We start from the raw sequence: 13,219 nt of genomic DNA on the forward strand, positions 1-13,219 counted from the left end.
TAATTAACCCTATAATATCTGATGAACAAGCCGGTTTTATAAATAGCAGACAAACTATAGATAATACATTAACACTGCATACAATGATTTCTCATGCCACCCATAAAACCATAATCTTACTTATAATTGATGCACAAAAGCATTTGACAGAGTGAACTTAGAATATTTATTTGACATTTTAACATGTTTTAACATACCACAAGAATTCACTTCAACTTTAAAAATAATATATACCAATCCTTATACAAATCTAGTCATTAACAGGAATCTTTCAAAAGAATTCAAATTAAAAATGGTACCCGTCAAGGCTGTCCTTTATCTCCCTTGTTATTCAATTTGTATTTGGAACCTCTATTTTTGCACATTAAACAAAATATCTATCATAATGCTCCAAGGATCTATGGTACGAAGATCACAATGGCTGCTTTTGCAGATGATTTGAGTATTTATTGCACAACACCTGTTTTGGATACTAATAAAATATTAAAGGCAGTAGAAGAATTTGCGAAAATTTCCAATTATAAATTAAATTTAAAAAAAACTAAGATATTCCCATTAAAGACACCTACACCTTTTTCACTATTACCATTAGTAGGGCAGGTAAAATCAGAAGAAAAAATAAAATACTTAGGAGTGGTTTTCTCAACAGACAACAGAGATTTTTATCTCAATAATGTTAAGGTTATTTGGGAGCAGATAGTATCTGACTTGAAAAGATGGGATAATCTGAAATTACCAATAATGGCGAAGACTTCAATTATTAAAATGAATATACTTCCTAGATTACTATATATTTTTAGAGCGTCACAAGTCCAAATCTCCAAAAATTCTTCAAACAGCTTCATACAGAACTAGCTAGATTTCTATGGGAACCTAGAAAAGTTAGGATATCGTATGATAAATTGATGGCTCCAAAAATAGGGAGGGTTGGATCTACCTAATTTGAAACATATTATTTAATAATAAACACCAATAGACTTTTAAGAATAATTAACTTTGATGGGTGTAACTCGAAATGGGTTCCCAAATGGCTGGTTCTTAATCATAAACATGTCAAGGAATTGGATATTAACTGCAAGGCATTACCTTTTTAAACAAAATACTCTTAAAGGGTACTTCGTGTTGGAACATATCAAAACATATATAGTTTCAGTACAAAATCTTTTAACTCATTAAATCTTTTGCAAAGTATGATAATTCTTCAACCATTTCACAAAAATCCAAATCTGAAAATTGGTAACCAGCTGATAGACCTTAAGAAATTCCCACTTATAATTAATTTAACCCTACTTGATTTATATCCTTTTTAGGTATCGATTCACAATATTTTAGAAGAGTTGAATCTCCCCAAATCGTATCTAATTATAATAAGACAATTAAAGACCTATCAATAAGTTACCTTAGTAAAGGAATGACATAATTAAAGAAGAAGATTTAAACATGTGTCTGAACTTATGGCAAACCCTTACACAGGAATGTAAATATATAACTGCAGCATATGGTTTGATTAAAGAAATAAAATATAATAATCAAATATTAATTTCCAAATACTGGAGAGAGAAATTGTTGACAATTGAAGAAAGTAAAATACTAAAAGCAATTCACTTAACCATAAAATCTGTGTCCCTTCAGAAGCTATTATTTACCCAATTGATGATATTTAATAAGCGTATTATACAGCGCCTCACTCTACAAATTTAACTCAAAGAACTCACCAAAATGCCCATATTGTATAGATCAAACAGCCGACCTCCTACATATGTTTTGGAGTTGTAAATGTATTTTCAAACTCTGGAATTCCTTGAAACTTCAACTACAAAAATGGGATATCAACATTCCACACTCTCCTGGGAATTTACGATTTTGCATATTCCACCACCCAACTTGGAAAGAACCCAAAGAATTATACTAGTCAATATTTTTTTGTTGATGAAGTTATATATAGCTTCCAATTGGTTGAACCCTTTACAGGCATCATGGCAAAATTTCAAGATGGTAGCCACCAAACATATTCTAGCACATAAATTTCTAATTAGTGATTATAAGAAAAATGTAAACAATACAAAAATATGGGAACAAATCTTTAACATTGTATTAGCTTAAACTTCCATTCCACTATTCTCTGGGAAAAACTGAATAACTGTTGAATTTTATTGAGATAAGTCTTATATGGTTACTAGTTCTTTTTTCTTCATTATTTTTTTTTTAGAAGTGTATAGGTATGTATAATGATTCTATGTAACTGTTGGAAGCATTCATGTACATATTGTAAGTAGTTGGTAGTACTGTATTAGTTGTTTGGAAAAAATAAAATAAAGAATTATTATTGAAAAAAAAAAAAAAAGAAATAATTGGCATATACTCACAGCAAATGAACAAATAAGAAATATTGTTGGACCTTACCTGAATGTTGTTTTTAAAAACATGAAATCTGTTAAGAGAAGGTTATGTCATAAATCAGATCAAGATGGCAATAAATTACCCCAGGATTCACAGAAGCTTGCACAGAGTGTAAGAGTGGTGCAGGAGCCCATGGAGGCAATATGTCTGCCGTGCGATCCAGGAACAGCCTGCAGGGGTGCGCACAAGCGCTCCTGCACTAATCTTGCATGGACTAAGCCCTGGTATGCAAATCACCCCATTTGCAGGTGAAATCCATGCAAATGAGGTGATTTTGCAATCCAGGAAGTTTGCAACAGTCCATGCAAGACTAGTGGTATCTGCAGAAATGTACTTGGTTAGTAACCGAGTACATTTCTGCAAAATCCAAAATGGAGCTATGACAGCCCCAAATAAAGGCAGCATATCATTGATGAAGCATGACAATGGCCAAGTATAAGACCATTGGCATTGCAAGCAATACAAAAAATTAAAAAATCAACTTTTATTTTTTTTTTGCTGATCTCGGCTTTTTAAGCATAGGGCAGCAGTGCGCAAACAGGATCAGGGGGAAAATAAGAAAATAAGCCTAAAATAAGCATTCTAACTAAAATCAGTATTCTGCCATGCAAGTCAATGGCAGGCAGAAGACAACCTGGCCAGTGAGTAGTGGTTGCTAAGGGGGGAGGCTCAGTGTGACACATGTAACTATGCATTAGAAGGCAATCCTATACAAATGAGGGGAAGGATAGTGAATCCCAGTTTTCTCCAGCATGTGAGGCAGGTCCTAACAGTGTAATAGTATGAATAGCTGGTTGCAAGACTAGAAGGTAAGTGACATCATGGGTGGGTGAGTCAGGCATACTGTAAGCAGACTGGAGCACTGTGGCTCGGGTTTGCTCCTAGCTTAGCACAGCTAAGCTAAGAGGTGTGTCTAAACCTGCCTAGCACTCATTACAAAGTGTAAGCAGGTGTGCGTGCTGCGCAATGGGTTTTACAGGAAGAAAAAAGAAGTTAAACCAGGAAATAGCAGCAGTGTGCACATTTGAGCACTCTGTTTGCACGGTGCACACACGGGCTTAAACAGGGAGGCATTGGGAAGGGGAAAAAAGCAGTAGGAAGGTAATCAAGGAGAACTAGCTTAGCTGGCAGGTGAAAATGTATCAGAATCAGCCAGTTACACAGGCAGCAGACCAGCCCAGCCCAGCACACCACTATAAACTATGCAGACACCTTTCCCCCTTGTTTTTTCCCAAAAACTCTGCACCACCGGTGTATACAAATGGGGAAATTTTACAAAACGAAAGCAAGAGAAAAAATGTTAGGGGCTGCTTTTGCTATTATAAACCAGCATGTGCAAGAGGCCGAGGGTGGTGAGTATGTGAATGCTGATGACCAACCCACAGTGAGGAGGAGGACAAGAGTGTACAGACCCAGGGAAACCTACAAGGGGATACATGAGCTGGAGATAATGGAGCGCTATAAGGTGGACAGGGACCTCCTACAGCATATCTTTGAGCTGTGCCAGCCACACCTCAGACACAGAACCAACAGTTGGGAACCCATCCCAGTGGAAACCAAGGTATGTGTAGGCTTAAGAGTACTAGCCACAGGATCCTTCCAAAGGCCAACTGGGGATATCATGGGGATCTCACAGGCTTCAGCATCCAGGGTACTCCACCAGTTCCTGGATGCCATGTCAGCACATGCTGGTGAGCACATATATTTCCTCAACACCCATGAGGCATTGGCCAGCAATATGCATCTCTTCCAACAAATAGCACAATACCCTGAAGTAGTGGGTGCTATAGACTGCAAGCACATACACATAAAAGCACCACCCCATGAACAGGGCTGGGTCTACATAAACTGCAAGGGCTTCCCCCTCCATCAATTGCCAGGTCATGTGTGATGCCCAGGGCATTATAATGAATGTGTGTGCTGGAAGCCCTGGGAGTTATTATGATTCCCACATCTGGCATCTGACGCAGCTGTACCAGAGATTTGCCAGTGGGGACATCACATATTGGCACTTAGTGGGGGATACTGGTTATGCACTAGAGCTGTGGCTGATGACACCCATCAGAAATGCACACACACCCGAACAAGAGCTCCATAATGAGGCACATGCACAAATAAAAATCATAATAGAGCATGTGTTTGGGATGCTCAAGTCATGGTTCCAGTGCCTGGACACATCCAGTGGAGTCTTGCAGTACTCTCCAGCTACATGTACCCAAATTTTCATGGTATGTGCCATGCTACACAACATGTTCCTGTGGAAGCAGCTGCAGCAGGAACAGCAAGGAGCAGGGCCACACAGCCCCCCACCATTGCCAAGGCCAGCACAGGCACAGAGTGACTCAGAGGAGGAACAGTCTGAGCCTGCACCTGTAGGCAGAAGGAGGCATGCACAGTATGCCTTGACTTTGGCAAAGAGGCAACACATAGCACACACACTTACACAGTAGGAACCCAGGGAATGGAAACTCTCTCTGACTCACACATACAGTAAAAGGGATACCAAAAATGACACTACCTGTGCTTTACCATGTATAGGGAGTGTACTATGTGCATCTGACATAGTCAGCCCTCCAGCACCATCCTCAATACTGGCACAGCCACAAGGTAAGTCACCCTTCCTATCAATTACTGAATGCAGTAGTATGGTATGCTAGTTGTATCAATGGTGTGGATGCGAACATGTAAGGAAGGGAACTGGGTGGCTCAATGGGATGGCAGCAGATAGTGGACAATTATATGGGCAGCATGAAACCATGCTGACCCAAATGTGTGTCTATAGGGCACACACATGCATTTCATGGAGGTTCACATACCCAACAACAGTCCCACCCAGCCAGCAGGACAGGTGTAGATATACACAAGGAAAGGCTGTGCTAAGGTCCTCAAGGTATGGCTATGGAGATCAACTCCCCTCCAGACCTACACAGAGTATAACAGGTCGGGAAATGGGATGTCATTCATGAAGGGTAGGAAGTCTGAAATGGCAATGTAGGTCAATGAACCCTATAAACTGTGCTACACTGATATGCCTGTAGTCTGCAGGATAGGTCAGAATACAGATTTAAAAGGAAGCTAACAGACTACCAGAAATACCATTGCAGTCAAGGCAAATGTCCACAGTTGGCAGGTGTGCCCCCCCCAAACCGTATGTAGAAATGTATTAGCATCCATGTGTTTGAGTAATAACAGCGAGCACAGAGTTCCTGTGCTTGCCAAAGTAGAAGGATGGATTGTGTCATGTGTACAGTATGCAGAGCTCTGAGTGTCAGGTTGATGCGTGGAGGCCAACAGGGTACCAGAAATATTAGGTGGGTATAGCAGAAATGCCTACAAATGTCAGGTGTGCCTCCCCAATCCTATGTAATATAGCAGTAGCATCTATGTGTGGGTATCACAGCAGCAGAGCACAGAGTACCTGAGCTGCCCCAATTATAATGATGGAATGTTGCATGTGTACAATATGCAGAGATCTGAGTGTCAGGTTGTTGTATGGAAGCCAACAAAGTACCTGACATATCAGGTGATTGTAGGACATGTCCACAGTTGTGACTTGTGCCCCCACCAACCCTATGTAGAAATGTATTACCAGCCATGTACGGGAGTAATAACAGTGATCACCGAGTACCTGATCTGGTCAAATCAGCAAGATTGATAGTCACATGTCCACAATAGGCAGAGCTATGTGTGTTAGGTAGTTCTGAGTGGTATGCTGTTTGAAAGTGTTCAGCAAATAGCTATGGATGGTGTGTTCTGGTGTCCAATGGTCAGTACTGCTGATAATTGGGCCAAGTCCACACAAACGCAGTGCCAAACAGACTGGTATCCCAGCAAGACATGTTGCAGCAGTAGACCCATATGATTTGTACAGATGTCATAACTGTCACCAACTGGAAGATGGACATGGCATGAGCAGTGACCCAGATGTAAACACAGTACACAGGTGGAAGTATCATAGAGAGAGACTGTTTAAAATCTCACAGTGAAATGGAGACATCATCCATTTGTACATACAGGCTCACAGTACATCAGTTGGTTGTGTAGTATGGGAAACTAAGATGTACTGTGGGCAAACACTGGCAGACCACAAAAGGCAGGAGTATGATGTATGTAGAAGCTGCTGGTGTCCACCCGATAGCCACCAGCAGGGGAAAGGGCCACATATACCTGTGAGGCAGTTGCAAGTAGATACCCTAGCACACATGCAGTCAGTTCAGCCCAACATCAGCCTCAGGTAACACACAGGCCACCTCCCTGCTGCTGTGAATGAGTACAATATGATCCCTACATTACTATGTGAATACTCACAGAATGCAGCATGCTGAAAAGGTGTCCCATGCAGGTGTGTCGATAGATGTAGGATGTACCCTGCCAGCATCCACACCAATGGATTGATAAGGACAGAAACAATTGCCATCATCACCTTGCACACCTATCCTGTCAACCCAGGGGAATATATTGCCTTGCAGCCTGGGTCTGTACAACTGACAGAATATACTGGTCTGCTACAGACAGCCTGCATCAGTACCCAATGCCCCACTGTCCTCTGTCACAGGTCTGTGTCACGCCTGCACCGCCACTGTATGTTACCCCATGGACTCCCACATAATGACAAAACACAGTCCACAGAACACAAATGCAAGGACATGTTGTCAAGTCCCAGTAGTATGTCCATTATGTTCCAATGCATGAACTGTGGACCAACCTGTACATACTGCTGGGATAGAGTGGCAACTATAAGCATACATATCAGATATTGTGTGCATAATGGTAGGAAGTGGACAGATTAACGGGGGGGGGTAGCATCACCACCATGGAGTGTGTGAAGGGTGAAACCCTGATGTGTGCACATACTCATCATGGCTGCAAAGAATGGGATGGGTGGCCACAAACCTGCTTGCAAACCAAATTGTGAAGGTTAATGAACAAAATAATGAGCCCTGCCTCTGGATAACCTCAATGAGTCTGAATACCTGTGAGGTATGGCCACAGCACGATATGACCATCCTGTCATGGTGATAATTGTACAGAGGCATGGGACCCACAGCAACAACAGCACCAAGGTGCTGGACCATATACACAGACCCATCAGCAAGTGTCTGCAGTTTCCATGCCAGAATGACATGAGTGTGCAAGAATATGTAGGTTGCACACAACATTACTGGACAAAGCTGCATTCAACTTGTAATCCCCGGGAACCTACTGCCAGCAAATATGTATACCTGTCAGTAGTTAATGACATAAAATATCAGAGGGTAAAACACCACATATCACTGAGTATCCTTGCCAACACCAAAACCATGTAGCAGAAGCACCAGAGACACAATTAGCAACAATCTCACTAGCCCTTGCCCAATGTCAGCCCACATTGTCAACCAATATACAGATATCCTGCAGAAGCACGTTACTAGCTGTAGGTGTAGAGCACAAAAATATGCACTGGAGTACAACCTACCTGGAATGGAGTCACGCATGCAATACAGACACTCATACTGGGCATGTTCACACACTTAGAGAAGTGAAGGCCATGTCAGAAAACAAATTACAGAAGGGTCATACTGGACATGCTCACACACTTAGAGAAATGAAGCCCATGTATGGAAATAACTGTGGACTATACACAGCAGTCAGTCACAGATGTCTGTGCAAATACTCCACATTACACACCAGTTATGCTCTGCACACACAACAGATGAGAATATGCACATATATCCAAGGACAGCACACTATAAAACCTCAGATATACACACAATAGATGTGGGAAGAGAGTGACAGACAGTGACAGACAGCTCCCATCTCATGAGGCCTGTCCCACACCGCACACTCCCATTTTGCAAAAACATATGATGTGCAAATGTCCATCACTATACACAATTGCCCCTGGTAGCCTACCAGTCAGTACACCTTTCATTGTCTTTCTTTGACAAGCCTGCTGATGTCATTCCCTGTGAAATACACCTTTAGTGAAAGAGTATCCCAGTAATCTCTGCAGTGCATTTTGTAACTGTGTAATGTGCTGTAATAGTTAGGTAGGTGTTCTAATGCCATTCATGGCATGTGTCTGTGCGTATGTGTAGGGCCCAATGCTTTTGAGGACACTCAGTACACCTGTCATTGCTTTTCTTTGACAAGCCTGCCGATGTAATTCCCTGTGAAATATACCTTTGGTGAAGGAGTATCCAAGTAATCTGAGTGGTGCGTGCTGTAACTGCGTACTGCTGTAGTAGCTAGGTAGGTGTTCTAATCCCAGGCAGGGCAACTGTGAGGCTTTTGGTGTGTGTGTGTGTGCATTTGTCATACATATCCTGTGTGAAGCACAAAGCAATTTGGAGTGGGTTTTGCATTTTTTCCTATATGTTGGACCTATTAAATGTCATAATGTCCACATTACAAGCATAAAAGATGTCAAACATCACAGTGGCTGGGGTAAACAAGCTATACCCTCATGTGTGACATCATGGCATGGGGAACAATCTAGGCAACACCTGTATTACCCAGAGAACACTCTCCACCCATGTCCCAGACACAGCACACTTGGCCAGGCAACAACCAATAAGTTGTCAGTCCCCTGCATATTGCCCACAGATGGTAACCATGGTGTGACTGCAGTGGACTACAGAAAACATGGCACCCTGTCCCATCCCTACCATAGGCAATGCATTGCATACAGTGATCCATTACTATGTACCCCAATGGACACCTGCTACAGCTGGCAAGCCAGCAAATGTTACCCACAAAGGCCATGCCATGCTGTATGAGGCCATTCACTGGCACTACAACCTCCACTGCTCTACTCTGGCAAGTCTGCTGACATTATCAACTGTGAAATACACCTTTGGAGAATAAATATCCCAGTAATCTCTGTGGTGCGTGCTATAACTGCATAATGCTGTAGTGTTATAAGCTAGTTAAGTAGGAGTTCTAATCCCAGCCATGACAAGTGTGTGTGTTCATAATTTCTAACGTATGTGGAGGTGTTTGTGACTATAACACCTCGATCCATTGAGGAGCTGGTTTTGTAATTTTCCTATATGGTGGCCATATTATATGTCACAATGTCCACCTTACAAGGATGACAGATGTCAATCAGCTGAGATACTGGGGTGCCAATCCACACCCCTACATGTGATACAAGGCCTGGTGAACAAAGTAATCAACTAGTATTACACAGAGTACACTATGAACCTGTGTCTCATACACAAACGCACTTGCCTAGACAACTGCCACTATGTTGGTAGTATCCTGCATAATGTTCACAGATAGCAAGCATGGTGTGATTGCAGTGGGCTACAGAGGGCATGGCACCCTGTCCATCAGTACAATAGGCACATAATTGAAGACTGTACCTTCACTACAATCCTCAATGGATGCCTACAACATCTGTGGTCCCATCAAATGTGATGCACTAAGGACTGTCCATGAGCACGCCCTGCCCCAAGAGGTCAGGAGTGGCACATGTGATGATAATCTGTGTACATAACATGGGCCAGACCCCCCCAGGTATGGTTCCACATGTCACTGTACATGCATGTGGGAGGTGTGTACATCCCAGACACTGTCCATGTCATGGACTAAGGAACACATACATGGCAAACAATGTACAGCATTGCCCACATGCAATAGTTACCCAGGTGACTGGATGGTGAATACAATACCCAGCTGTGTGGGGAAACCAGACACTACACCCTTGAGCTAAACTGCAGACCATTGTCATGTTGCCTGATGCCAAGTTATACCCATCACCTAGCCTTGTATATCCATCTGGCACAGTCGACCACTACACACCCATGAACCAGTGCACCCATGCATGTCAGTACTGGCACCCTGTGTCTGTGTGTGTGTTTTATGTTGCCTATATCCACATTCACACTCAATACAACCCCCATTGGCATACTGAAGCATGCTGTCTGATGTCAGACACCTCCACATACCCTTTGTCCATATAACCTCTGTATAACCCCTGTGGTGCATGGGATACCTGCACAGTACTGTGTTGTGGCAATCTAACTAGTGATGAGTTATATTCCTGGCCCTGTCAAGTGTGTCAGTGTGTGTGCATCCCTGTAAGAGTGTGGCTGTGTTGATGCTGACACCTGTTCATGTGGATAGGCACGTGTACTAGACCTACCATGTAGCTACCATATCACTGTTGCAGATGTCACTCACCATCACATATATGTTTGGAGGACTTCTCAACATGTAACGTATGTGGTGCATCCAATGACTGCTTAGACATGTGATAGCAGTACATAGTCAGTCAGGGTTTGATACCCTGGACTGGTAGGTGTGTGACACAAACATGCTTATGTTTTACCCTCCCTGACTTCTCTTTGCCTCTATCTGCCTCTCTCACTCCCTCTCTGGTGGATGTGGAGACGTACACCTGCTTTGCTTAGGCAGCAGCAATTGTATTGTCAGTGATGTTCATGATCAGCTGATGGCCTCTGCATGAATTGCAGCCCTCCTCTAGCTGATTGCATGTGGAACAGCTGTGGTAACATTCCCAAAGCCAATTGCATGGAAACACACTCCAGTATCTAGGAACATCATGTTGGTGTTGGGCCTTTTCATTCACTATGAGCAGGAACTAGATCTGTTGTTTGGCAAACAGCATCACAGATGGATTGGGGGCTTACCTCTGACAACATACACTGTGGAAACAGGCCAGCACACAGGAGGGGGATGTGCCTGTCTTGACTACAGACTGTAAGTGCTGCTATACTGCAGTTGGGGTAATGTTGGTTTAACAGGGTGTGTGTGGATATGGCTGTCCTACATGGTTTAATACTTGTCATGTCAGTGCTATGTTTATGAGGAAACCCCATCTGTAGGGTCATCTACAGACTGGGCAGTGTGAGGTGCCTTGTGTTCCTTGTGTTACCCACAGAGCACCTATCAGTCAACTGCAGAAGGTAGTGTGAGGATTGCAGTCAGTAGATGGTGGCAGCTGGGAGAGTTACTAACTTCATATCCCTCATAGGACATATGTTGCAACAAACCCTGTTACAACAGTAAATGTACGAGGTTACCACAGCAACATGTCAATACTAGCCCTGTGTGTGCCTCCAGCCACAACTCCATCAACCTTTATACATATGTCATGCAGTAGGGGGTGCATATGTTCTGTACACCATATTCATTGACAATATATCTAATAACAAGCCAGTGAGATATCACACTGCTACACATTATGTATAGTAGGGGTTATATTTGAGGACATAGCCTGGGAAGTCTATGGTTGTGTACAGTACTGATGTATGTGTAAATCTGGTAATTGTCGACAGTGTGTGTATAGCGAATATGTACCTTGGCCTGTGTAGACCGCGGTAGATATCATTATTCTTGGTCCTGTTCTATCTGATGTTACATGCTGCTCCACTGTATGTCACCCTATCAGCTTACATGTTTGTAGGGGCACAGACAGGCATTGGACCACACGGCCCAGTATATGTAGGGTTGGTGTGTGAGTGGCACATATGAGGATGGTGTTCATCAGATAGTCCATATACTGTAATATTACGCTAGCTAACCATATGTGGCTGTGTTCACAGTGGTTGTGGTTATGCACTTTCACACAGGTGCCTGTTACTCTGTGATGTGACATGCCTATAGAGCCTGCTATCTATGCAGGTACATGTGTATTCCCACATAGGAGATGTAGGCCAGTTTTGAGTCAGTCTGCCTGTAGCCTGCACTGTGCTTTGTTACATGCCTAGCAGCTTACTGTACTTACCCAGTGAGATGTCATGTCCAGATACTTGCCAGATGTACTGCTGCTGGGCCACCGTAACAGTCATGTATGTCAGACAAAGCAGTGGGATGCTGTACAGATGTCTGTCACTAACTAGTGGGTAGTATGTGGCCATGGCACCTCTGTACCAGTGGTTATTATGTGTCAGGACAGACAGGGGTGTTTGAATGCATAACCTATGGGGCAAATGTATACCAGTATTTACGTGATATACCCATCTACATGGCTGTTAACATTCACATTGTCAGGCTTGGTCCACATGTCTTGCATGAAGGGGTTCTGTGTATACCTCTGGACTGACCAGAGTTTGTCGGACTGTCCACATATATTGGCCATATCTCAGCTGTAGTCCACAGGGGCATTACTGTGCTAGCAGTGGTAGTGTACTATGATGTCCTTAGGATGTCTGTCAGTAGCCAATGGCACACATGTTAAAAGCAGATGTGGCATCCCACACACACCATTTCTGTAAAGACAATCCCTATTACAGTAGCAATAGTCTACAAATATACCTGCAATACATACCTGACACCCCCTTGCACTGAGAGATTGGGACTACTGGGGCTGAGGTAGGGCTCCACTCCATGTTCAGGACATAGGGTGAACATATATATATATATATATATATATATATATATATATATATATATATATATAAAATTATACATATATCCATATAGATATATACACATATACATATCTTGCTTAGTGTATGCCAACAGTTTTACACATATGTGATGTGTTCTAGCTTCTGTCCTCCACCTACATACCAGGCTTTGCACATTTGACATGCTGTCAGGGGTTGTTATGTAGTGGGCCGTGTGTATGTCATGCTGTCATTCCTGCCCTCACTGCACTACTGTTATGACTCCCACACATACTGGGGGTTGGGGCCATATATGTGTGGGCTTCTCCTACACAATACATGTGTGCCCTAATGCACTCCAGAGGCCAGTGTATGTAACAGTGGTATATGGCCCAGTATTATTGAGTCTGGCAATGGGGTGCATCATAACTAACTAGGCTGTTACAACATGTGTGAGTATCAGGGTAAGCGGCCTTAAGGTA

Source organism: Protopterus annectens, chromosome 8.part0, assembly GCF_019279795.1.
Source record: "Protopterus annectens isolate FY-2018-M chromosome 8.part0, PAN1.0, whole genome shotgun sequence".
In the NCBI taxonomy this organism is placed as follows: Eukaryota; Metazoa; Chordata; order Ceratodontiformes; family Protopteridae; genus Protopterus; species Protopterus annectens.